This window comes from Callithrix jacchus, chromosome 3, assembly GCF_049354715.1.
Source record: "Callithrix jacchus isolate 240 chromosome 3, calJac240_pri, whole genome shotgun sequence".
Taxonomy (NCBI): Eukaryota; Metazoa; Chordata; class Mammalia; order Primates; family Cebidae; genus Callithrix; species Callithrix jacchus.
The window spans coordinates 39,797,900-39,823,334 of record NC_133504.1 but is presented as its reverse complement, the minus strand read 5'-3'; the positions used below and the strand labels follow the sequence as shown (position 1 = coordinate 39,823,334).

The window sequence follows — 25,435 nt, the reverse complement described above, 5'->3', positions numbered from 1 at the left end:
CCACAAGTGTTTTTGAGATACTCAGTTCTTCAAGCTCTGCAGGGGCAGATCTTCTGGTGTCCAGATAAAATTCTCACAGATGTACCAGCAGTGTTTTCATGAGAGAAGCCTCTGTATAATGACTGAGTATTGAACCTGTTGGTGTATCTTTGAAACCTGACTCTGTTCATGCTGACAATAACCTCTGATAAGACATGTTTTTTAACTTAGAATATTCAAAATAGATTTTGTGGTTTGGAGCTAAGAACGTTAACCCATCCGTCATCCCCTGGGATTTTCATTCTCTGTTAGCTTTATTTTGATTAAGTATGTAAACATCTGCTTTTCCAATGCTTATGTTTTTCAATGCCTGTATTTATAGTGACAAGAGTCAAAAGCATCATCTTCCTCCTTTAATACAATCGACAGCATTGATGAAAGCTGTACAAAGAGAGCTAACAGCCATTATTAGTTTGTTCTTGGATATTACAACATGAGACATGATGACTAAAGAATGATGGCAATTAAACATGTATTAGCTGCATGAATGCTATAAATTAATTATATGAGGCCACATGTTACCAAGGTATCTAGTAAAAAGTTCAACACAGCATCTGAGTTTGGAGTGCTCCAAAATAACCCCAAAGACTGCCACCTCTTTGTCTATAAACCTACCTATAATTCCTTCCATTCGTGCGTGGCTGGACCCAATGACTTAATTCTAAGAAATGGAATACAGCAAAAGTGATAAACTATCGCTTCTGGGATTAGGTTATAAAAGTCTGTGACTTCTGTCTTACTTATACTCTATCTCTTTTCCTTTGCTTGCTTTTCTGAAACGAAGAGCCATGTTGCGAGCTGCCAAATGTGGAGGCTCAATTAACAAAGAACTAAGGGAAGCTCCTGGCCAGCAGCCAGCGAGGAACTGAAACCTTCAGTCCAACAGTTGAGAAAGATTTCAATCCTGTCAGCAAAGCCATGAGTAAGTTTGGAGGTGGATCCTTTTCCCGTGGAGCCTTGAGATAGCTGCAGCCCCTATCAACACCTTTGTTTCAGCCTCATGAGACTGTGAGCCACAGGCACCAGTCTAAGCCACAGCCAGATTCCTGAACCACAGACACTGTGAGCTAATAAATGTTTTCTTAAATCACCACATTTGGGTTTGATTTGTGGTTTGGTAAAGATAACTAATTCTAGGGCTGGGTGCAGTAGCTCACGCCTGTAATCCCAGCACTTTGAAAGGCCGAGGCTGGTGGCTCATGAGGTCAGGGGTTCAAGACCAACCTGGCCAAGATGGTGAAACCCCGTCTCTACTAAAAATACAAAAAAAAAATAAAAAAAAAAAAATAGGCAGGGCATGGTGGCACGCTCCTGTAATCCCAGCTACTTGGGAGGCTGACGCAGAGAATTGCTTAAACCCTGGAGGCAGAAGCTGCAGTGAGCCGAGATCACACCACTGTACTCCAGCTTGGGTGACAGTTCAACACTCCACCGCAAAAAAAAAAAAAAAAAAAAAAGATAACCAATACTAAATAAGAGATTATCTACTGAGATAATTACTTTTTTTGCATTAATGAAGGCCTTCAGTAGCGAACTTAATGAAAAATAAGCAGGCGTTGTTTGCAAAGCTTTACTTTTATTGAATGCTGAGTCAAGTTGAGGAGATCTGAATACTGCCATGATGTAGTGTGGCTGAAATGGTAGAAAAAACTCGTGGGAAGAAGAAGCCTCTGGGGTGAGGTGCCTCACTTTGGAAAAGAAACTTGGGGTGAGAGAAGAAATGCTTATAGGTGATTTGAGGGAAAAATGGTCCAGTAGGCAGTGTGAAATATCTCTTTTCCTCCCTATGAAACATTTAGTAAACTGTAGGTTCTTCTTTAAAACATTTGGAGTTAAATTTGGCTTGGAGAGGAAAGGGAGATACTACGACCTGCTTAGAATGGCTCAGAACTACTGAACTCAGATTAAAATAAACTTAAGAACCTCCCTTTCGTTAGTGAGAGATGATTATATAAACGAGATGTCTAGTAAGTTCAAGTGGGAAAGAAAAATGAATCAAAGGTATCCTTTGGAAAATAAAGAGCAAGGATCGGTCATGACAATGTAATCAGGAGCGTTTTAATGGCCAGAGGAAGGAGGTAAATTAATTTGTACTTTCAAAAGGAATTATGAGGAATGGCATATTTTAGAGTACAACCTGCTACCATTTTAAAAGGGCAGGTCATCTGTATAAGTCTTCTAGTTTTTTAATGGGATTACCTCAGAAAAATAAAAGGAAGATGGTAAATACTCTCTGGATAACACAGAGACAGTAATATGAATTATAGATCCTTTCTTCATATATTTATTCACAATAAGATCCTGTGATTCTAATGGACTCAAGAGAACATCTGGTTTATTTTTTACTGTCTAGGATAAGAATATTTAATTAACTCTGACCGTTATCTTTTAAACCCCACACATCTCTGAAAAGTCATACACTTCTGTATTAGCAAATTTCAGTGCCAAGCATAGATGATGAAATTCTCAAAAACATTTTTTTTAAATTATCTTTCGCCTTCATAATTGAATATCATACTAGACAAGACCTGAAATTGATCCTAGAACTGATAACTTTCCCAAAAGAGCCTACTGGTGCTTCTTTGCTACTTGCAATTCTGTACATCTCTCCTTGAACTTAAATATCCCCTTCGTTCGAACACTCCTCCACCTAATTTCTAGTTAATTCCATGTTCTCTGCCCATCAGCAGCTTTCATTCTGCCATTGACACTTATTGATTGCTTGCTTCATTGCAAGCACAATTTTAACTTTGGGGCATTAGGAAGAAGATGTACAAGACTTGCCAGAGCAGTAAAATGTTCAAAACAAGGAAGTGCCCCAAAGCCTGGTGCAGGTAACAATTTCAAGAAGGAGAATCATCAGTGAAGACAGAGCCAAACAACATTAGCTGGACCTGAGTCATGTGCCCACCCTCAAAATATGACCTGGAACAAGCTCCACTAGAAGCATAAAGTCTGAGAGTAGGGGAGGAGACAACTCCTCACAGCAAAACTGAGAAACTATTATATATTCTATTTTTAAATAGAAGGATAATGGAGCTGAGCACCCAAACTCAATGCATATTCACCAGCTGAGCACCCAAACTCAATGCGTATTCACCATGGTCCTTGAAACACAAGCAGCCTGGGGATCATGCCATTTGGCCATCTTTTTACTCTTCACTATTCTTCCCTCTCAGATTCTAAAGTTTCTCGTCTAGGAAACTTAGTCATTTGACTCACAAAATAAATTTTACCACCACCAAAAAAGCCCAGCACCATAGGGTCAGCTTATCACCCCTGAGCCATGTAGTGCTTCCTAATTGCAGCAATCTCCACTCCAGTACAAAAAAAAAAAAAAAAAAAAAAAAAAAAAAAAAAAAAAAAAAACTTCTGTGAAAGCCACGCTGGGATGTCACCATTGTCAGAGTTGCTCTGGCACCAAAGTGAGACGAATCCTTCTGTCTCACTGCAGTCATGTCTAAAACCCAGCTCAAAACTCATGTCTTCCAAGATGCCTTACCTGCACCCTCAGGCTATGCTGAGACTTTCCCCTTCTGATCCTGCATCACCACAGCCGCACGTGCTCATAGCATGTGTCACACTGTGGTCATACGCAGTACCTAGAATGTACTTGTGACTCATCATGTTTGTTGAACTAAATATATTTATTCTTCCTTGCCTGACACTCCAATGTTTCCATTTGGTCTGAACTGTTTATCAAGTCTAGAGCCTTCTTTTGGTGATCTTTCTTACTAAGATCTCATAGTTTAGGGCACTTTGCCTGCTCCCTTTCTATTCCCTTTAACATCATGCCATATATGGGCTGGAGAAGTAATTTATAACTTCTCTGTGGCCTTCACATGGGCCTGTGATCCTTTCCTAGCTATTAGTCTTATCAAGTCTTCTTTTTTTTTTTTTTTTTTTGAGACAGAGTTTCGCTCTTGTTACCCAGGCTGGAGTGCAATGGTGCGATCTCGGCTCACTGCACCTCCGCCTCCTGGGTTCAGGCAATTCTCCTGCCTCAGCCTCCTGAGTAGCTGGGATTACAGGCATGTGCCACCGTGCCCAGTTAATTTTTTGTATTTTTAGGAGAGACGGGGTTTCACCATGTTGACCAGGATGGTCTAAATCTATTCACCTTGTGATCCACCCGCCTCAGCCTCCCAAAGTGCTGGGATTACAGGCGTGAGCCACTGCGCCCGGCCCATCATGTCCTCTTTCTAAAAGGCTATTTCAACTCATCGTTGCTTTCTTCAGTGCTTTTATCCAAAATGAGTTCTGTTTCTTTCAACGCATACACAAACTTTTCCAGTCTTCTATAACACAAGGAAAATAGAAACTTTCCTTTAAAAAATTCCTATATTTCACATACAAATTCTCAATTATAAATGTCTCTACAATCAAGCCCATCCTTTCCAAATGGTTTGGTTGTCTGTTTTTCACTGAGGTTGTGAGCTCTTAAAAATACAACTACATGCTGGGTGCACTGGATCATGTCTGTAATCCCAGCACTTTGGGAGGCCAAGATGGGTGGATCGTGAGGTCAGGAGATGGAGACCATCCGGGCTAACACAGTGAAACCCCATCTCTACTAAAAATACAAAAAAATTAGCTGGGCATTGCAACACACACCTGTACTCCTAGCTACTTGGGAGGCTGAGGAAGGAAAATGGCTTGAATTTGGGAGGTGGAAGTTGCAGTGAGACAAGATTGTGCCACTGAGCTGAGCTCCAGCCTGGGTGGCAGAGTGAGCTCCCATCTCAAAAAAAAAAAAAAAAAAAAAAAATACCACTACCATATAATCCAACAATTCCTCTACTGGGTATATGAAATCAGTATGTTGAAGACATAGCTTTCTCAAGTTTATTGCGGCATTGTTCACAACAGCCAACATATGTAATCAATAGGATCCATTAGTGGATGAATGGAAAGAGAAAATATGATATATATACACCATGGAATATTATTCAGCCATAAAAAATGAAATCTTATATGTGACAGCATGGATGAACCTAGAGGACATTTTGTTAAGCTAAATAAACCAAGAACAGAAGGACAAGTGCTACATGATTTCACTCATACGTGGAATTTTTCAAAGGGTGTATCATAGGAGTGGATATATAGAGTAGAAAAATCATTACCAGAGGCTGTGTTGTGCATGTAATGGAAAAGGTTGGTTAATGGGTAAAAAGTCACAATTAAACAGAAGGAATAAGTTCCGGTGATCTATTGCACATAGGGCGACTATAGTTAACAATAATGTTTGTATATTTCAAAATCGTTAAAGGAGAGGATTTTGAATGCTCTCACCCCAAAGAAATAATAAATATTTGAGGTGACAGATATGATCATTATCCTGATTTGATCATTATACAATGCCATTTATTGAAACATCACACTGTACCCCATAAATATCTGCAATTATTGTGTGTCACTTAAAAACAAAATAAAACTTTTAAAAAAGAAAAGTGGGAATGAGGGCAAGAACTATGACTTATTTATATTGTAGGCTTAGTGATAAAATAGTGCTTGAAACATAATACTAATCAATATTTTTTCAATTTTTCTTTCTCATTAAGAGTTAAAAAGGAGATGAAGAGGAAGAGAAGATTCAGGAGAATAGTTAGCGTGTATCTATCATTTTTATTTGCCAACCACTGTGTCACATGTTTTGCTTTTTATGTTAATTTCCCCTTTTAACAAAGGAAATGATAGGATTTGGGGAAGTTCCGTGCTTGCTATCCAGTTCCCAGGCAGCAGGCGTGACATTGACCCTATTAGATTCCTTACTGCCAGGAATCCTCCTCTTAACCACCATTTATTAAATGCTTCTAGAATAAGATAGGATGTAAAGCTAGCACTTTGCATATGTTACACGCAAACCTTCAGGTAGGACTAAAAGTGGAGAATACACAGAACAACAAGTAAACCTTTTTTTTTTTTTTCAGACAGAGTTTTGCTCTTGTTGCTCAGGCTGGAGTGCTGTGGCATGATCTTGGCTCACTGCAACCTCCACCTCTTGAGTTCAAGTGATTCTCATGCCTCAGCCTCCTGAGTAGCTGGGATTACAGGCACCTGCCACCACACCCAGCTAATTTTTGTATTTTTGATAGAAATGAAGTTTCACCATATTGGCCAGGCTGATCTCAAACTCCTAACCTCAGATGATCTGCTCACCTCGGCCTCCCAAAGTTCTGGGATTACAGGTGTGAACCATCACGCCCAGCCCAAGTAGACCTTATTAATTGTAACTAAGGCCTCTCTAGAAGAGTAAAAGGTAAAGTTGAAGAGGTGACTTGAGATTATAAGTAATGAAATAACTTTTTTGGCAGTGAAGAAGCATTATGCAATATTCATTCAAAAAGTCAAATCTATCCTAGATCTGTAATGTTTAAGGTGTTATGATAAGCGTTATGGAAAGAGGGTAGATTAAAATATACAGAAACCTTAACAACTAAGAGCTTATAAGGAAGATAAAACTTAATTGCAAATATTTATAATAGAAGATAACATATCATTGTAAAATTAAAGTTTATGGAACTTCAGGAAAAGTTTTAAAGATGACAGTAAGACGCTTTATGAAGGGTGACATTGTATAAACATTAAAAAATAAAGTAGATCCTGGATTAGAAGGAAGCTCAATCCAGGAGAAAAAAATAGCCAAGCAAAAAGTGCTGAGATGAAAAAGCTGGAGTAAAAATTAAGAGTTTTATTTGAGTAGAGTTTTCAGTCTACATGGGAGCAGTGAAAGGTACACAGTAAAAGATAAGTTCAGTCCCCCATCTCCTCTGCATAAGTCCTTTACACATCAGATGTTGGGAAACACTAAATGTTCATTAGCTAAAAAATTACACGATTTTAATTGCAGCTGAAAAGCCTGAGCTGAGAGTGTGCTGTGTGGTGTGAAATTGAAACCTAATGACTTCGTAAAAGGTGTTCATGGATAAATTACAACTGATGGAGGAACTTAAAAACTGACTGGATTTGTCAAGAAAAGGGGAAGGAAAGAATCAAAAGTTACCCCAACTTTCTAGCAGAGTAGCCTCATGAAAGAATGTCTTAGGAAGCTTAAACCTGAGAAAGGGTTCAAGGAAAATGATCATAAAGAGGCTAAGAATGGAGAAAACAAAATGAATTAATGGAAAGATGCCAAGGCATGACTTGGTGGGGGCTACACCACAGTGGGAAGAGAAGTAAGGGTCTAAAATATATATCAAAATATGAATTATCAAGAATTAATGTTATATTGATTACAAGGCACAGAAGATTAAAATAATTCAAAGTCAGCTCTCAAGTTTTAAGCTTCAGAAATTTGCAGTCCATTGAGAGTAGTTAAGAATGTAAGAGGAAAAGTTCACTTTAAAATGTGAGTTCACTTTAAAACAGGTTCAAATTTGGGCATGTTAAGTTGCATAGTGGAGCTACAATTAAGAATTTCAATCAAGCATTTCTGAAGTCACTTTTCCACTCACGAACTTGCTTTTTTAAGATTGCTCCATATAAGACTCACAGAGCCTTCTATTTCAGTCTTTCAGTTTCTGGAACCCTTCCTAACATTTGATAGTTCTAAATATTCTGAACAACCACTCACTTATGTTTGTAGGCTTCTTGCATGAAATTACAGCAGTGCTACCAGAGACGCCAAAGAATAGCATTGGTCTAATTTTTCTACACTTTAACTCTTTAGCCTATAGGAACCAGAAATTATATTATTATAACTATAATAATATAATGTACAAATTATAATGCATGCAGTTGAAATTGATTATCAAGTCATTCCACAGTGCTCCATTTGGCTATTGGTATGAAGATCCAGCAGTAACAAATTTAAAAATATATTTGGTCATATAAAATTTACTTATTGATGTCAAGAAAAATCATCAGATTACTGATTGTGAACTTGGGTCAGTAATATGAACCAACACAGTCATAGAAAGGGCAGATTAACTCAGGTTGTATAAGAAACAAACCAAATAAAACTATCAAATTCCAGTTAATTATAAAAATAATTAGAGAAAACGATAGAATTAAATATATGTAGGAAAAAGTTTTTTCTGAATAATTTTTTTAATTAGGCAAATCCAATTTTTGAGCCATCATTAAATGCCCTCAAAAAGCTTTAAGATATTATCTAGTCTTGCTCTAAAAGAAACCATACTCAAACTCATGTCGGTTAATGTTGTCCAACAAAATAACTTGTTTATAGAAGTTAGAAAGAACCATTTATCCCAGTGATATTATGGCATTAATATAGGTAACAGAGAAAGTAGATATACTGTCTATGATCAGAAAATTAAGAAATAAGTAAGTTCTTCTTCTGTGGACATTCTCTCACATTATAATCTGTTTTCTGGTGGCCTTATAATCACATCTCATGTGCAAAGACATATCCTATGGACTGAACGTTTGTGTTCACCAAAATTCATTAATTAAAATTCAAATCCGCAATGTGATGGTATGAGGACATTGGGCCTTTGGGAGGTGATTAAGTCCTGAGAGAGGAGTTTTCATGAGCAAGATTTGTGTGGTTATAAAAGAAATCAAAAAAGCTCTCTTGTTTTTCTGTCATGTGAGGACACAGTAAGATTCCTGTGTATGAAGCAGGAAGCAGGTCCTCACCAGACACCAAATCTGCCAGCACCTTGATCTTGAACTTCCCAGCCTCCAGGACTGTAGGAAATAACTTTGTGTTGTTTAAGCCACGCGGGCAGTTGCATATTCTCTTACAGCAGCCTGAACTGATTAAGACAGCACGTAGACAAGGTCACCCATGTTTTCCTCCTTAACAAGGATTCTAAAATTAAGCTGTGTTTCTGGGTTTTAGAAGAGATATGTGTTCAACTCACTTCAATCTTTATATTTTAAAAAGTAAAAGCTGTGCATTACATTGATGACTTCTGTAGTATATGCTATCAACAATTAAAATAACACCAATAACAAAACAGACATAAATAGATTGGTCAATTTGGATCAAACTAGTTTATTATTAGAAATAATATTTTGTCAGAGTACTTTGAATGAGCAATAGAAATAGATCCTTATATTAAGATCATTGTGTGTGTGTGTGTGTGTGTGTGTGTGTAAAAATGATGCCTGTACTAAATCTAAAATCTTAACTCGGAGAGAGAATTAGCTTAAGACCAATATAACAATTTAAGCTTTGCAGAAGAGACCAGGAAATTTAACCGCTGTTTCATTCATTTGAGAAATCTCTTCAGAATGCCTAAGGGTTGAAATAGACTAAACTGAAATGTGGTGGAGTACTCCATCCCCAGACATACCCGTCTCAAATTACACAGAGCAACTGCTGTAGACTTCACCACAAAAAAAGACACAGTGCTCTGAAATGTACTGTGAAGGACAACCTGCTCGCATTCCTGCTAGATTAAACAATATGTTTCTGCATCTGACCAGATGAATTTTTTCGATAACATCAAACCCCAAATCCAAAAACTTTCAGCAGCCAGACATTTAGTTCAAAATCTTCCCTAATTGATGCCAACACAGCAGCTGCCAGGAGCCCAGATCTGACCAACAGAGCATTTTCCATGATCCTACCACAAAGAGGGTGAGGAAAGGAGATCCTCCCTCTCCAGGAGTACCCGATTTGGCTCAGATTTGGAGGAAAGTTGGGGGAAGGGGAAAGGGAAAATAACAAAATATTTTGGCCAGTCTAGGATAATGGGAAAGTCCCTAAACAGCCCTCTGAGTTCTGAAAGGCTTTTCATCTTTGTTTGGAGTAAGAGAGCTGCCAGAATGTATGCAATCTTATTTTTAGTCCCATTCTTTGGAAATAATTGTATTTCCCCAACTTCATCAAGTTCACTGAAAGGTTAATGAGTAAATACATGGCTGATGAGCATGCTGTCCTGCCTATTAGAAGCAAGGAGTTGGGTGAAATGGATGACTATTTCCCACTTTTCTAAAACTAAGAGGAAAGCACAAATCATTGAAATCTATCAAGGCAAACAACAGACTAAATGTAAGCCATGATTATCAGAATAATCCAGAATAGAGTTATGTCATCAGGACTGCCTATTACAGTCCATTCTGGTTTATTTAAAAGGAGAGACAGGGATGATGGTCATCAGAACATTCCACAGCAATGTTCTAGAGTCAGGGTCTCTAGCTCATGGGTTCAGCCGCAGCTCAGGATCTGAATTAACATTGGGATCAGCACAATAAATGTCTAGACCTCACATAGGCATTGTAGACTCTTCTTATAAAGATATTTTAGAAACCTGGAAATCCCTCAGCCTTGCAGAAAGGTAGTGCCAGGACACAAGTCACTGCTAATGAGCCCCAGAAGAAAAAGTAACACAGTAACGTGAATGTAAACCTTATTCTGTGGCAGTTTAACCAGCAGTTTCCATTTGCTGAACATTAGGCTAGAACCTGGGAAATCCTCATCCTCTGGGAAATCGTTCAATGAACCTTTAATGATGAAGTGCAATGTAACAAGTACCATAAGTACATCCATATTTTGCGAAAGTGAGATAAGAAACAATTCACAATTCACAATAACTGGAAGAAATAGAGTGTTGAACTATAAATTCAAGTAAATCCAAGAAAGGAGTAACTGGGTAAATCCCAGCGATTTACCCAGGAAGACCAAAGGTAAATACAGGTTGAATATTCCTTATCTAGACTGCTTGGTAAGAAAAATAATTTTATACAATATTTTTTAATAATTTTGTGCATTAAATAAAGTTTTGACTGAATTTTGACCAAAGCTAATAACAAGATCAGGCGTGGAATTTTCTGCTTACAGCATCATCTTTGTGCTCAAAAATTTTTAGTTTTGAGGGCATTTTGGATTTTAGATATTCAGATTAGGAATACTCAACCTGTAATAGCCTAGAAGAGAAAACAGCATGTCCAAAGGTATAGAAGCTTTAGAGACAGTACATTCAAGAATCCAAGAACCAAATCAAACAAACATACAAAATTCTGTTTGGGTAAAAAGAATGCAAATCAGGCCACAGATCTGCACACCTATTTGTGATGTAACTTTGCAAAGGGATAGATTCTATTTCTTTACTCATTAAATCTGAGCTTGGTTGTATGGTTTATTTTGCCCAGAGACATTAGCAAATGTGGGACAGGAAAAAGTTTCAAAAGTGTTTGCACTTTTCACACAGGAATAAGCTTAGGAAAACCTTCCAGGAGCATATGCTTAAGTCACCATCTTCACATTAGCTGATAGCCAACACCAACCACTACTCATGGGAGTGAGACCATCAGAGACCACCCAGTTCCTGGTGGATCAGCCAGGTGACTGCTGCCACACCAGCGAGCCTAAGAAAAACTGTGGCAACAACAACAACAACAACAAAATATGATTCCAAGAATAACTAGCTAAGAAATTATTATTTTCTGAAGACACTAAGCTTTGGGTTAGGTTGGTTACAATACAAAAGCTAACATGGTTGTGATGTTACTGAAGAGTGTATTAGTCAGGGTTCTTGAATGAAAATATATATGTAACTGACTTTAGCAAGTTTAACATGAAATGATCCTATTAAATACAATGATATTAGACAGTTCAGGCACCCTCCAGGAGGGCCAGGTGATTAGATGTGGAGTGCATGCAGCCAGAAACCAAGTCCAAATCACCAGCAGAAACCTTTTTCTGGCTACACCACTGCCTCCACCACAGGGTCCAGCCACACAAAATTGTCTCTCTCACTTCACACACTGAGCACTGGCTCCTCTTGGTAGAACCCCTGCAACTTTTGGAGACACAATGTAACTGCTGTCTCCCTCATGATAAATCACATATGCCACCCCCTTATTTGCACGATTGGCTTCCAAATTAAAGTCTCCAGCTGCTCGGCACAATTTGCAGTGAGGTAATATGCCTACCCTCCAGTAATGAAGTAAGGTTTTGAGGAAGTGGACTTGTGGCTTTGATTCTATGAAATAATGAGTTTCTAAAATAAGAAATGCTCTAGAAATAGAGTGTTTATAGGTAGCAAATGATAATTTGTAAATATCTATTAGAGTGTACTTCTTTATATTTACACCCTGCTTTATTATATAAATGTGTAAATGGCAAGAACAAATGTATTCTTCCTAATTCAATTATCACTCCACTAATAAAAATTTCTTTATGCTCTCCTCAGTGGGAGACATTACAGCTTTCCATCAAAATGGCAAATTGCTCCAAATCTGGGACTTCTGAATAATCATGACTCCAATGTCATTCTATTCAATATCATTACTAATCTAGTTTTGTCATGAGTGTCTCTTGTTGCTGGATATTCTGTAAACTATGAGTTAAGAGACAAAGTTTCCCACCATGAAGATATTCCATATAAAAGAGAAAAAAGGAAAAAGGGGAGATATACTAAAATATTCAAATGATACATGACCCATGAAAGAAAAAAAATGTGTAAATACCGCGAGTAGTCACAAGGGTGCATTTAGAATTTATGACATTTCTCCTCCTTCATCTAAACCATGTTTTTGTTTTGTTTATTTTCCCCTCAGCCAGTTGCTCATACGTTTGGGGTTCTTTACCCATTGATGTAAGCTAAACGTATCCCTCAGAGATCTGAGATCAGTGGGTCTACTTTTTATGCGACAATCTTTTTTTTTTACATGTTTGCACACCCTTTTAATGACTTGCTTATAGTGTTCCACAAATTTTTTAACATTGGACGTGACAGTCTCATGGAGCCTGTGTTCCAAACATACTACCCACTCCCTGCATTTCGAAGAGCAGCCACATTAATAGTGGATGAAAAAGGCCCTTTTGCCAGACAAGTTTAGCAGAAAGTAATTAGATAGTAAAGACCAAATCCATTGTTTCTATCTCCAAGAATTTAGGACTTCTTTCTCCAGAGCCTAGATCAGGTCCAGGGAACTTATTCTTAAACAGCAAAACAGTAAATATTTTCAGCTGAGACCAAATCTAAGATGTAGTGTGTATACTTATAAAAATAAATTTAAATTGATACCATTTAAAAACATAAAAGCCAACCTTAGCTCATGAATGATACAAAACGAAACAAAAAACAGGTCACCATCAAGATGTAGACATTACTGATAGACAATGACACCTCTCACTTCTTAATCCAATGCCCACAGAATCTGTTCTCACACATCAGCTCTCAGTTCTCGTTTGTACAAATTGGCAAAGCCATGCAATCTTCATATATGTGAGCCTTGTCCTTCTAGGTTTTACTTGTAAATGCTTCTACACCCACCCGAGGGCACTGATTCTAGTTAAAGATCTGGAGATGCCATGGTGTGATGTCATCAGGGAATCCTCTTTACACTTACAAGGTATTTGCACCTGGCAAAGTCATTCTAGGTTCATCAGGGAAGAGAGAAACACAGTCTCATTAGAGAAGAAATGGCAGCTTCTTGTGGAAAAACCACGTTAGTTATTTTAGCAGAAATCTATTAAGGGTTGTTAGTTAGCTTGTTGCTATCACAGGAGGTATTTGAATCTACACAGCAAACCACAAGGTACAAAGCCCGCAAATTCACCGGAGACTCTGCTCCCCTTGATGTGGCCCTATTGTCACCACAGCACACTGATGTTCAAGCACGCAAACTCTCCTCCCCAAAGCCAGACCATGATGCTAGTACTAGAACTTCTGCCACTGAAGCATCTGAAACTGGATGTCCCTAACCCCACTCATACCAGATGTTCCTGCTTGTCTGTGTCTTTAGTTCCAAAATCCAGTGCTTAGTCAAGTAGTCAGATTGACAGAGTCTTGAATTTATCTTACAGTCCCAGTTATAAAAATATATATATTAGAAAAGTTGTTTTCTGGTTTTTACTCTGTGGAACAAATTCAAGCTGTTCAATGGTATTGGGGAGGAGCAAATAAAATAATCAAGTTACAGGATGTGAAGTGACTTGTTCATGTGGATTCAGCAAAGAAGTAGCAACACCACAATCCCGGTTAAGTTCTTTGCTCCCTGATCTTAAGCTATTTACCACCATAGGAGACAGCCAAAGTGTGTAGGCAGTAACCAAACACAGGAGTGTAGATAAAATTGCTAGGATGTCGTGTAAAAGAAAGAAAACACTGACAAGGAGTCATTAGCAATCCCTTATTTTAAAATGTGAGAGAAGAGACACTATTAAAGAAGACTGATGGGGGAAGAGAATTTAAAAAAAGCTGGGAAAGAATAAGTGTCAAAGATTTCAAGTGAAGGAAGAAATTCAAAAAGAAAGTTGCAAGAGGTGTTAACAATTGTTCAGAAGTCAAAGGAAAACACACACACACACACACACACACACACACATCTAACAATCTTTAGGAGTCAGCAATTAAGAGGATATAAACAACCTCCACCATAAAGTGAAATCACAGGGACAGCCAGATTCGGTTGATTGGGAAAAGAATGTGAAATGAGTGAGTATAGTCAAATACTTCACACTTCCCTACCAAGGGGTAAAGTTAGTATAAAGAACAACGTTTTGCAATGGACAGACTCCAGGAAGTGTTGCTTAATTGTTTTTAAACTGGAAGAAACTTAACCAAGTTTACATGTCATTCTCTTTGTGAAGAAGAGGACAAAGTGAGCCTCTAAGATTTCTTGAGGGCAGCAACGGAATAAGTAAAAGTCTCCGAGGAGTGACAGGAAGTTTTGCAAAGATACTCTAGGGGGCGATCAGAAGGGCACTAGCCAGGGCTATGCTCTCCGGGTTTCTAGCCCCACTGAAATTCCAGCTAAGTCTCATGTCTGTGAGTCTGAAGATGCTTTTGGGAGTCCTGCTATATACTCCAAGGTAATGATAGGAAAAAAGACATAGGACTACAATGAGAATATGGCATAAAGATAAGGAAGCAAATAACTTGGAAGTGGTGGTCACAGGGTCTACTAAGTAATGAACCATTACGTTGATCCTTAGAAAAGATCTATGCTGGGTTCACCAGAAAGTGATCTGATATAGGTGCTCCATCACAAGGGGTTTTTAAGAGCCCAGAAGTTTCTGTGCAAAATTTTGTGTAAGTGAAAGTTCATCAATAGAGCAATTGAAGGGGATTGAGTGAAAAGCATTTGGAGGACAAGTAACAATGGGGGAATAGAAAAGAGGGAAGAAAGGTAGTTCAGATTACAGCTGAAATTGGAATTAAAGTCCCTTATTAGATAAACAGATGATGAAAGTAAGTAGCTGCCCCAACCTAATTCCCGACCATTTTCCTAAGCAGGGGCAAGATGCCAGGCACTACAATTACATATTTAAATGCTTGTTCCAAAGTCAATGCCTTAATGAAAAAAGAAATAAGTGTTTTTCTAACTTCCTTAACAGTGATACTAAAATAAACATCTATCCAGGCCTGTGTCTCCTGTGGACAGCAGAATAGAATTCATGATGCCACAATCTAAGACCTGGATGGGAGAAGGAACAGGTTGTTATTACTAATCACAAAACACACTTTTATAATTTCTAAATATATATAAAAATACTAAAATCTGAAAGAAAAACTTATTCAAAATCATTCATTGAATTAGTATTAACTGAATCTTTTCCAAATACCAGGACCTATGCTAGACATTTGGAATATAATGATAAACAAAAACTGTAGTATCATTTCTTACGGAGCTTACAGACCAATCGAGAACACATAGTAACCAAACTAGGACACAGATAGGATTATATGCGGTGGTAAGTGCCAAGAGAGATCTACAAAGCTGCAAGAGTGCTAACAGGGGAGACATGACCATGTCTGGAGGGTCAGTAAAGTCTTTGCATTGGAGGTAATGATGAGTACAAGTGAATGAAGCGGTGGAAGGGTGTCAGGAAAAGAATGTGTAGTCCGAGTCAAAGACTTGAGGCAAAAAGAACCCTAGTAAATCTAGGAGCATACATAAGGGACATGGATGAATCTGGAGAACGTCATCCTCAGCAAACTGACACAAGAACAGAGAACGAAACACCGCATATTCTCACTCATAGGTGGGTGATGAAAAATGAGAACGCATGGACACAGAAAGGGGAGTACTAAACACTGGGGTCTATTGGGGGGAAAAGGGGAGGGCCAGTGGGAGGGGGAGGTGGGGAGGGATAGCCTGGGGAGAAATGCCAAATGTGGGTGAAGGGGAGAAGGAAAGAAAAGCACACTGCCATGTGTGTTCCTACACACCTGTCTTACATGCTCTGCTCATGTACCCCAAAACCTAAAATCCAATTAAAAAAAAAAAAAAAAAAGCCACAGGGCAGTATGCAAGGTGAAAAACAATTCAAGGCAAAGCTAGTGAGAGAAACATCAGGCAGGCCCTGATGAGAGTAAAAAATATTTTGCACCAAAAAAGTTAGCAAATCATAAACGATTTTGAGCAGGAGAGAGATATAATCAGTTTTTTGTTTAGCAAATCATTATTTTGCTGAATGCACTAAAAATGAAAGAGCGGGCTGGACATGGTGGCTCATGCCTGTAATCCCAGCACTTTGGGAAGCTGAGACAGGTGGATCAGGAGGTCAAGAGATCAAGACCATCCTGACCAACAGGGTCAAACCCCATCTCTACAAAAATATAAAGATCAGCTGAGTGATGTGGCGCACATGGAGTCCCAGCCACTCAGAAGGCTGAGGCAGGAAAGTCACTTGAACCCGGAAGGTGGAGGTTGTAGTGAGCTGAGATCGTGCCAATGCACTCCAACATGGTAACAGAGCAAGACTCCGTCTCAAAAAAAAAAAAAAAAGAAAAGAAAGAAAGAAAGACAGGAAGAAGTGATTTCAAGAGCAAAGACTGTTGTTTGGATGAAGGTGACAGCAGTACAGATGGAGAGAAGTAGAATTTGTAAGAAATTTAGAAGCATAGGGATTAGAAATTCCAGGTGCAAGAGCAATCATGATGGCAGTTGAGTCCTAGGGTTCTAATTTGCATAACTGATAGAGATGAATAACAAGTGTGAAGATATCAAATCCTTAAGGAGAACTAAGCTTTATGAAAAATATCACTAGTTGAGTTTTAGGCATGTTGAGTTTAAATGGCCTAAAAACGAGATTTTTGGAAAGCAATTGATTCCAATAGTCCATAGGAAGGTTTGGGCTAGAGATAGACATTTGGGATTCATTTGCTGTGTGAGGAGTACTTGAAGACATTAATATGGATAGCACAGATTGAAAAAGAAAAATGGTTAGGGCAAGTTTTAAAATTACAATATTTAAAGCACAGAGGGAGAAGGAAGAAACCTTTCCAAAAGGCTATTGAGGAACATCCAGAGAGATCAGAGGAAAGCAGATTATGTGTCAATGAAGCCAAGTAAAACAACGATTTCAAGAAGGAAAGGTTACTTGAGATGCTCAAATGCTACTTACAGGTCAGGTAAAATACAAAACAAAAAAGAATATACCTTTTCGTTAGTGATGCAAAGTCCTGAGAATTTTTATAGAGATTCTTTTTATGGGGTGATGGAGCAGAAGACACTGAAGTGTATGATGTGATAATTAAAAAATAGAGAAAAGCGGGGTTTGAAAGCAGATTTCTTTTTTTGAGAAGCTGAGTTGTGAAGGCAGGAAAAAAAATGAAAGTGTTTTGTCTGTGCTAAAGAAGTCTTGTCCAATACCTTTACTTAAGCTTATACAATTAAAAAAAAATAAAATTTAATAGAGCATTTAAAACTAGATGACTTCACATAAAAATCAAACTGTCCTTGAAATGTCCACTGACCTGGCAACATATTTATATTCTATCTATTGTTTGCCAAAAGGGAAACTGTGCCTGGAGAATTTATATGACTTGCCCAATATTACAGCGAGGCAAGGAGTGGAACCAACTGCTGAGTTCAAGTTCTGTTTCCTTTGCAAAATTCCACTCTGCTTCTCATTCCTGCTTCTCAGGAATAGAAATCTGCATTTCATTGCAATTCCGAAATGATTGGAGACACCCAACTCAGACTTACGTTCATATGATCCTTGTGCCCTTGGATGTACAGGGTGAAATCAAAGCCCTTCAGTCTGGGGTTCTCCAACTCTGCTTCAGCAGCTTCTGGGACTGAAAGAATGTTCCCTCTTCATATGTTCAAAGGAGAGCTGCAGGAGTCCTTGGAGAAATTTCTCTCAGAATCAATTACTGTAGATGAGCAGAAGCACTGTTAGTCATGACTCACAGAATGATGAAAGTAAGAAACAGTCAAGAATCCAATAAGAAATAAAATACTTAGCCAGGTTCATGATTTATACTCACTGCCCTCCAAATGTCTGGTCTCTGGAATGGAAATATCTTTCCTTAATTCTGTTATGTTTCTCTGCCCAGAGGGAGCTACTGTTCCAGAGATCAATAAAACTCAGCATGAAAATCATTCTCTCTGCCATTGTTTGGGGAAACTTATTTACTCTGCTGTTTTCTGGGCATAAGTGTGAGATTGTTTTATTCAATTAAACAATATTTTGCTCTTATATGTATATGATTCTTACTGGCTACAAGGTAATTGTATAATTAAAGTAATTTGTTTGAAAATAAAATGTTGCTTTTTATGAGCATCGCAACTTTTTTTTTAACTGTAACTTTTCTATATTATGAGCTCTGAACACAAAAGGAAGAATTTTTAAATGTCCCCTTTCTTCAGGTTTTCCCCCTCCCCCTCCACCCACACCCTCTTTTCACTTAGCTCTCTGTCACAAGTCTGGAAAATACAGAAAAAATTATCTTGCTTTCTATTTGCAGACTCTTAAAAAAATATATTGGCATTGGTGAACATTTATCTAAAATGCTGTCTCTTGTCACCTTAATAAAAACTTAAAACAAATGACTTAACAGAAGTATATTTAACCAGAAAAAAATAATGAATCAATGAACATGAATAGATGTGCCTTATATTATCTTGCAAGCAAGTAAAGATACATATCAGTTTTATGTCGTTTTTGAAAATTATCTAAGGGCTTATCACGCACACACAAAAATGTTTCCTCCAAATTGAAAAAATACGTTTAGGGAATTTAAATTAGCATAAAAAGGTCGAACTAATAAACTAATGATGAACTAACAAACTATTGAAACTTCTAAATTAGATTTATATTTTTTATGTCTCTTTTAAGGCAGTGAAGGTAAAAATGATTTTATTTCACATTACACAGTACTAAATTTCCTCTAAAAACTTCCACATAATTTATACCAATATAATGAAATGTATTTCTTCTAGGACCTCGAAGGAATTACATTTGAACACATTTAAGAAAATAAATGTAAATCTTAATAGTCATGCCAAATTGTGCTCCAATACACTTAAGTGTCAAATATGGGTTTATTCTATTTTATTTTTATTTTATTTTTTGAAGACAGAGTTTCGCTCGTTACCCAGGCTGGAGTGCAATGGTGCTATCTCGGCTCACCGCAACCTCCGCCTCCTGGGTTCAGGCAATTCTCCTGCCTCAGCCTCCTGAGTAGCTGGGATTACAGGCACGCGCCACCATGCCCAGCTAATTTTTTGTATTTTTAGTAAAGACGGGGTTTCACCATGTTGACCAGGATAGTCTCGATCTCTTGACCTCGTGATCCACCCGCCTCGGCCTCCCAAAGTGCTGGGATTACATGCTTGAGCCACCGCGCCCGGCAAATATGGGTTTAGTATGCTAAACCCCTTTTGTCTGTGAATAATGTTAGAGAGAATTTGAGATTTCTTGAGAAAGCAGCCTGAGAATCAGCATCGGTGAAGGAAAGGGAAGGGAAAAAAGCAGAAGTGGACAAAGCAAGATGATGGCTTTGATACAGGCTCAACATTGGCCTCAGCCAACCCTATGCAGCGTTCTAAGGGTGAGATGAACCTCCAGATTCTCCTAGCTGAGGGAAGAGGCCAACATGTGTATAGCCCATGTCTACCAGTCATTGGACATAGATCTCGCCAAGAAGGGCCCATGATCTCGGGCCCTTCCAACAGAAGGAGTTATTTAAATGCATCTATATGTCCTAGCCCAATTTATACGCTTACATTTGAGATTTGTTTTTTATCACAGTGGCATCACCAAAAGTTATGGAAAGCAAAATATAACAAGTGTATATTGTTTGATGATATTAAGAAAAAAAACATATTCAAGTCAGAAAAACATCTTATTCTGCCCCCCAACTCCCCATCCTCCCACCTCCACTGATCATTCAAATCCCCTGTAATTGCTGGCTCTTCTCTCAACCATGGATAAAAACACAGACAATCTTCCTAACTATTCACTCCCCCTCATAAAACTAAAATGTCCTCTGATGACTTATAGCTACTGTTACAAATCAATTTTTTTCACTAATCAATGTATTAAGATCCAAGCAATTGTTTTTTTAAAAAAAAAACCCATAATTTATCTTCGGGTTGAACCTCTTCTTTTCCAGAATTTTATCTCCTTCAGATTAGCTGCCTGCTTGGTGGGCTTCATTTTTTCACTCCACTGGCTTCTCCCCCAGTACCCAACTCCAGGCTCTTCGTGGCTTCTTGTCTCCTGTTATTGATGGAGTGGGTGAGAAGGGGATGCATTGGGGACCAGTTTAGTTAATAAGGAGGAATGTATCTGTTCCATCGATTCCCAAATTCTGACCGGACTTTGTGAAGCTATTCCCACTAGGCTTCGGGTGAAAAGGACATTCTTCCTTTTCTATAAGAATTTATAGCACATCAAAGATTCATATTCTTCATAGAAACACTTTTCTCAATATCCTTGGCACTTTCAACTCAACTGTTGTACTCTAGATATCAGTGAAAAGTCAATGTTTCAAAATCTGTTTTCTTCACCTCTTTTTCAAGTCTTGTACTGATGATGAGGTGTATCCTGCTGGAATGTGGTCATATTTGCCGTGATGATTTTGTTGGTGATCTTTAAGACTCATTTAACAATGAGGCCACAAAAATCCCATTTCAACAAATTCTCTCTAACATTATTTAAAAGGTAGATGCAGAAGCCATGCATATTAATCACCTAGGCTCTTGTGTAACATGAATTAAATATATTTTAACTTCATGCAAGACAATCAGAGAGACCCTCAGGGAACGCCCTTATAGGCCAAGCTTAGCTGGTAGCTTTAGTAATGCAGTAAAACCTCTGTTAATCCACTTAGGTCGTTGAGCTAATTTACAGGACCTGATTGTCAAATCAGACTCTCAGGAAAGAGATTTTACCTATCGAACTTTGCTACATCATTTCAAGGATGTGTCAAGCAAAGGGCTCAGACAAAGCAAAGAGCTATCGGGATCATCAGTGGCAGCTTCCAGATTCTGGTTCAGATTAATAAATTCAGAACTTTAGAAATATTAAACAACTTGAGCGAGTGCACAGCTTTCATGACATTACCCTGCTATCCTGCAGAAGCCACGCTGATAAATCCCGGGTTCTATTTTCCCAGGCAATCCCTAGCTTGGGGCATTCCAGCGAAAGCAGTCAAGAGTTAAGGTATTTCTTACTAGCAAATAACGTGAGTTTATTACTCAGCAGTTAAGTTGACAGGGAGATTTTAAGGAGTAACCTACCTTCTTTTCTTTCTCCCGGTAAAGTTTCTATCAGCCACCACTCTCCCATAAAGGAACTGAGAGGATCTCAGGCCATCCACTGTAACACCTTCCTCTCAGTTACTTAATGCCAGAATGTACTATTGGAGGGTGAAAGGGTTAGTTTACGTGTAGGGTATAATTTACAAACCAGTTTAATGCAATGAACAAAAAAATAATCAGGGTGATTAGGTGAAAGTAAATGACTCATCACATGATTAGAAGTCCCCATTTCAAAATTAAAACTAGGTTCTCAAGTAAAATAAGCAAAAAAAAAAAAGTTATTTATTGGTTCATATTACTTAAATGTCTCAGGCAATACCCCAAGACTCATTTTTCTGCTCTCTTTTCTCTGAGTTGGCTCAATTATTTGAGTCCATGCAGCAGCCCCCATGAGCTGTAGATTTACAGCCAGACCAGAAGACTTAATCTAGCAGAAAGAACCACTTCCCATCAAGCTCAAACCAAAAGCCTAGAACTATATTTAGTTGGCCGCAAAGGTTAGCTTGGGTCATGAGCTCCTTCCTGAACTAGTAACTGTGGTCAGTGGGACTAGCTATCCTGACTAATCCTAGGAGTTCCCGAAGTGCAGTGAGGATGCAGCACATGGAAAGAACATGGTGAGAAATCATTCGTACTAGGCAAATGAGATATCCTTGCCACAGAAAGATGGAGGAGAGGTTGCAATCTGAAAACCACAAATTCCTACCCGATCCTCAGACAAGAAATGGAGGAAAGGTCAAAGTAGCTCAAAGTTAAACAGGTTTTAAAATTATACTATGGGCTTACTATATACCACAGAGTTTAACACACTGAATTGGGGAGAGGTTAAAAAACTATTGATTAGTCAAATAAATGCAAAAAAAAATTCTTTGACAATTTGGCAGCAAGGTAAAGGGGATGAAAAGAGGCAAGTGGGCAACCCACAGTTTTCTGAGTCTCTGCCCTGAACTTCTTCTAATATCTGTACTGTTGAAATTCTACTTCACACTGGGTGTGATGGCTCACACCTGTAATCCCAGCACTTTGAGAGGCCAACATGGGCAGATTGCATGAGCCTGAGTTAGAGAGCAGACTGGGCAACATGGTGAGACCTTATCTCTCCAATAAGTAAACAAAATTAGCCTGGCATCGTGGTACATGCCTATAGTCCCAGTTACTTGGGAGGCTGAACTGGGTGGATGGGATGCCTTGAACACTGGAGGGCAAGGCTGCAGTGAGCTGAGATTTTGTGTCACCATATTTCAGCCTGGGCAACAAAGCTAGACCCTGTTTCAAAAAAAGTAGAATTTCTACTTCTACTTTCCTTTTCCGTCTCTTCCTGTTCTTTCATCTACTACTCATTATGTTTTTGAAGGCACTATCCACTGCTTATAAATACCTGCAGACTTTCCAAGAGGACTTTTTAAATGATTAAATAAATACGTTGTGTTTACATATCATACTGTTTTCATGCTGCTGATAAAGACATACCTGATATTGGGCAATTTACAAAGGAAAGAACTTTAATACACTTACAGTTCCACTTGGTTGGGGAGGCTTCACAATCATGGCAGAATGCAAAGAGCAGCAAGTCACATCTTATATGGATGGCAGGGGGCAAAGAGAGAGCTTGTACAGGGAAACTCCCATTTTTAAAACCATCGGATCTCATGAGACTTGTTCACTATCATGATAATACCATGGGAAAGACCTACCCCCATGATCCAATTATCTCCCACTGGGTCCCTTCCCCAACATGTGGGAATTGTGGGAATTGCAATCAAGATGAGATTTGATTGTGGGCACAGCCAAACCATATCATATGTATTACATCATTCATCTTACCTTAAATCTACATATCCTCTGTCTCATCTATTTCTGAATATTTTTAATGAGAATAAGAATACAAATAATATTCTGCCTCTCATTTTCTTTCTTTGTTAACTTCAGCGTAATCATGAATGCATTTCTTGTAAATGTTAATCATGTTCTTTTAAGTGAATTTTCCAGCACAAGGTTAAAGACAGACATTTGAAAGATAAAAATCTGTTCAAGGATAAAACATAGCTCACCGTAAATTCTGTGAAAATATTTAGTAAAAGAGTCAGATAATTTATTTTTAAAAGATTTGTTTTCTGCTGTGTAATCTGTAAAGAGGTTATTAAAGAAAGAAAGAAAGAAAAAACCCTGAATTTGAAAAATGTATCAGAAAAGAAAAGGAGCCAGCATACTTCAGTATTAGTAAACTTAATTTAGAATGGTCATATGTCAGGTATAGAAAGTACATGGCCCAGGAGAATGTATCAGCTGAGAAGGCCCACTAGCTGGCATTTTATTTGTCAAATGACTGTAGGCCAGGATCTGAGCTTCAGGGTACTGACTAAATTGGAAAGCAGATAATAGACTCAGAAAAGCAAGCTCATGAAGTAATGATCAATATAACTCATGACTACTAGCCCCAAAGGCAGTCTCTGCTCTAACCCCAGGCCAAATCTAGAGCTAGACTCAGCACTTCTTTGCTTTCTCATTAAAGCTCTACTTGCACCAAATCCTGCATTATTGAAGTTGATGCTATTGGATTTGCTAGAGAAGAGAAGGAGGAAGAGGTTTTCCTTTGCACACCTACAATAATTTGGGCAAAACCATCTCCAAAAAACATGCAATTTCCATAAAATTTCTCTTCATCATGACTGGTCAAAGAGGCTCCTCTTCTCTTGGACTCCTCCCCTCTGGCCATCTGTAGTGTAATGCCCTGAATTAAGACTCAGATGTGTGCCATCTTGACATCTATTAAAATGGCTTCCAAGGACCTAACTACAGGTTTTCCTCCCAACTCTATGGATAAGGTCCCCTACCCAAAAAACCCTCCCTATCAAAAGGACTAGGTACAGTCCCTACTTATCCCTCAGTATCAGGTTTCCGTTTCCTGCCAGTGAAATTGCTCAAATAAGCTAATCACATCCTCCTGGAACCAGGGGGTACTCCAGCCTCTGCATACTACAATACCGCAATGCCTGTCTCCCACAACTTCTGGTTGTTCACTCTATTCCCAGGTGCAACCCTCATGTGACACTGCACATCATACTATGTCCTCTTCCCTGGGCTGTGAGTATATACAACTCGTAAATTGTCGCCATTTTATCTGCCCGCTAACAGATGTTGTTTGTTGGGCAATCCCTGTAACTCTAAGATGGGAATATAAAAAGTGATTAAAGTACCAACCCTTCAGTCCATCTGCCTCAAGTATTCTGACTTCGAGCATTTCTAAGCAAATTAGCAGTCTCCTTTCTCTGACTTCCAAATCTTCATTCTATCAGTGCATCACTTCAGGAGTGAGAAAAGTCTCTGGCGAAGAAGATTCTGTGAGAATAACAACAAAACGTTCCTGCAGCCACTAGAATCCACCCTGCCTTAAATTCCAGCGAAGATGTTCAACAACTTTTTTGTGGTTATTGTTCTATATGTCTATAAAGATCAAGTTCAATTTACAGTGTGAAATGTAACTGCCAGAAGACTCAGCCATTCGTATTCTTTGTCAGTACTTTTTGTCTCTATGCAGATCTGAATGAAAGCTAACGCATATTCAGGTTTTCTGGTAAAATTAGAATCAGAAACATTGACGTTACTTGTATGAATTAAATATTCAATGGAAATAAAGATAAAATTCCGAACAGCATTATCTCATTTAGTCGTCACAAAAATAAACTATCGTTTATGTAGAGTTGTGATCTCCATAGCACAGATGTTATCTGCATAGCACAGATCCATAGCATGCTGAGAAAATGTTGGGTAATTTGCCCGGGGTCACACAGTGATGAGTGTTCATTTGGCTTTCCTGCCTCTTTATTAATATGTGACAAAACTGGGTAAAGCCTTGAGGGTATCATAACACTTGTCCTTGTTACTATAAACTCTTCTCTGATTCTGTTTTCCCTATATAGTAATCTTTTGAGGGTATGCCTTACTGCCTCACTCAGAAAGTGCCATATAGTAGATA

General features: G+C 38.4%; 1 long non-coding RNA gene across 1 annotated transcript in view; it reads right to left on the bottom strand.

The window, feature by feature from the left end:
• LOC128931547 (uncharacterized) overlaps window positions 1-18,067 on the bottom strand; it is a 104,457-nt gene extending 86,390 nt beyond the window's left edge. The window contains exon 1 of the long non-coding RNA XR_008480019.2: window positions 17,896-18,067. This is a non-coding gene — a long non-coding RNA (uncharacterized LOC128931547). The remainder of the gene's footprint in view (window positions 1-17,895) is intronic.
• Between the last annotated feature and the right edge of the window lie 7,368 nt (window positions 18,068-25,435).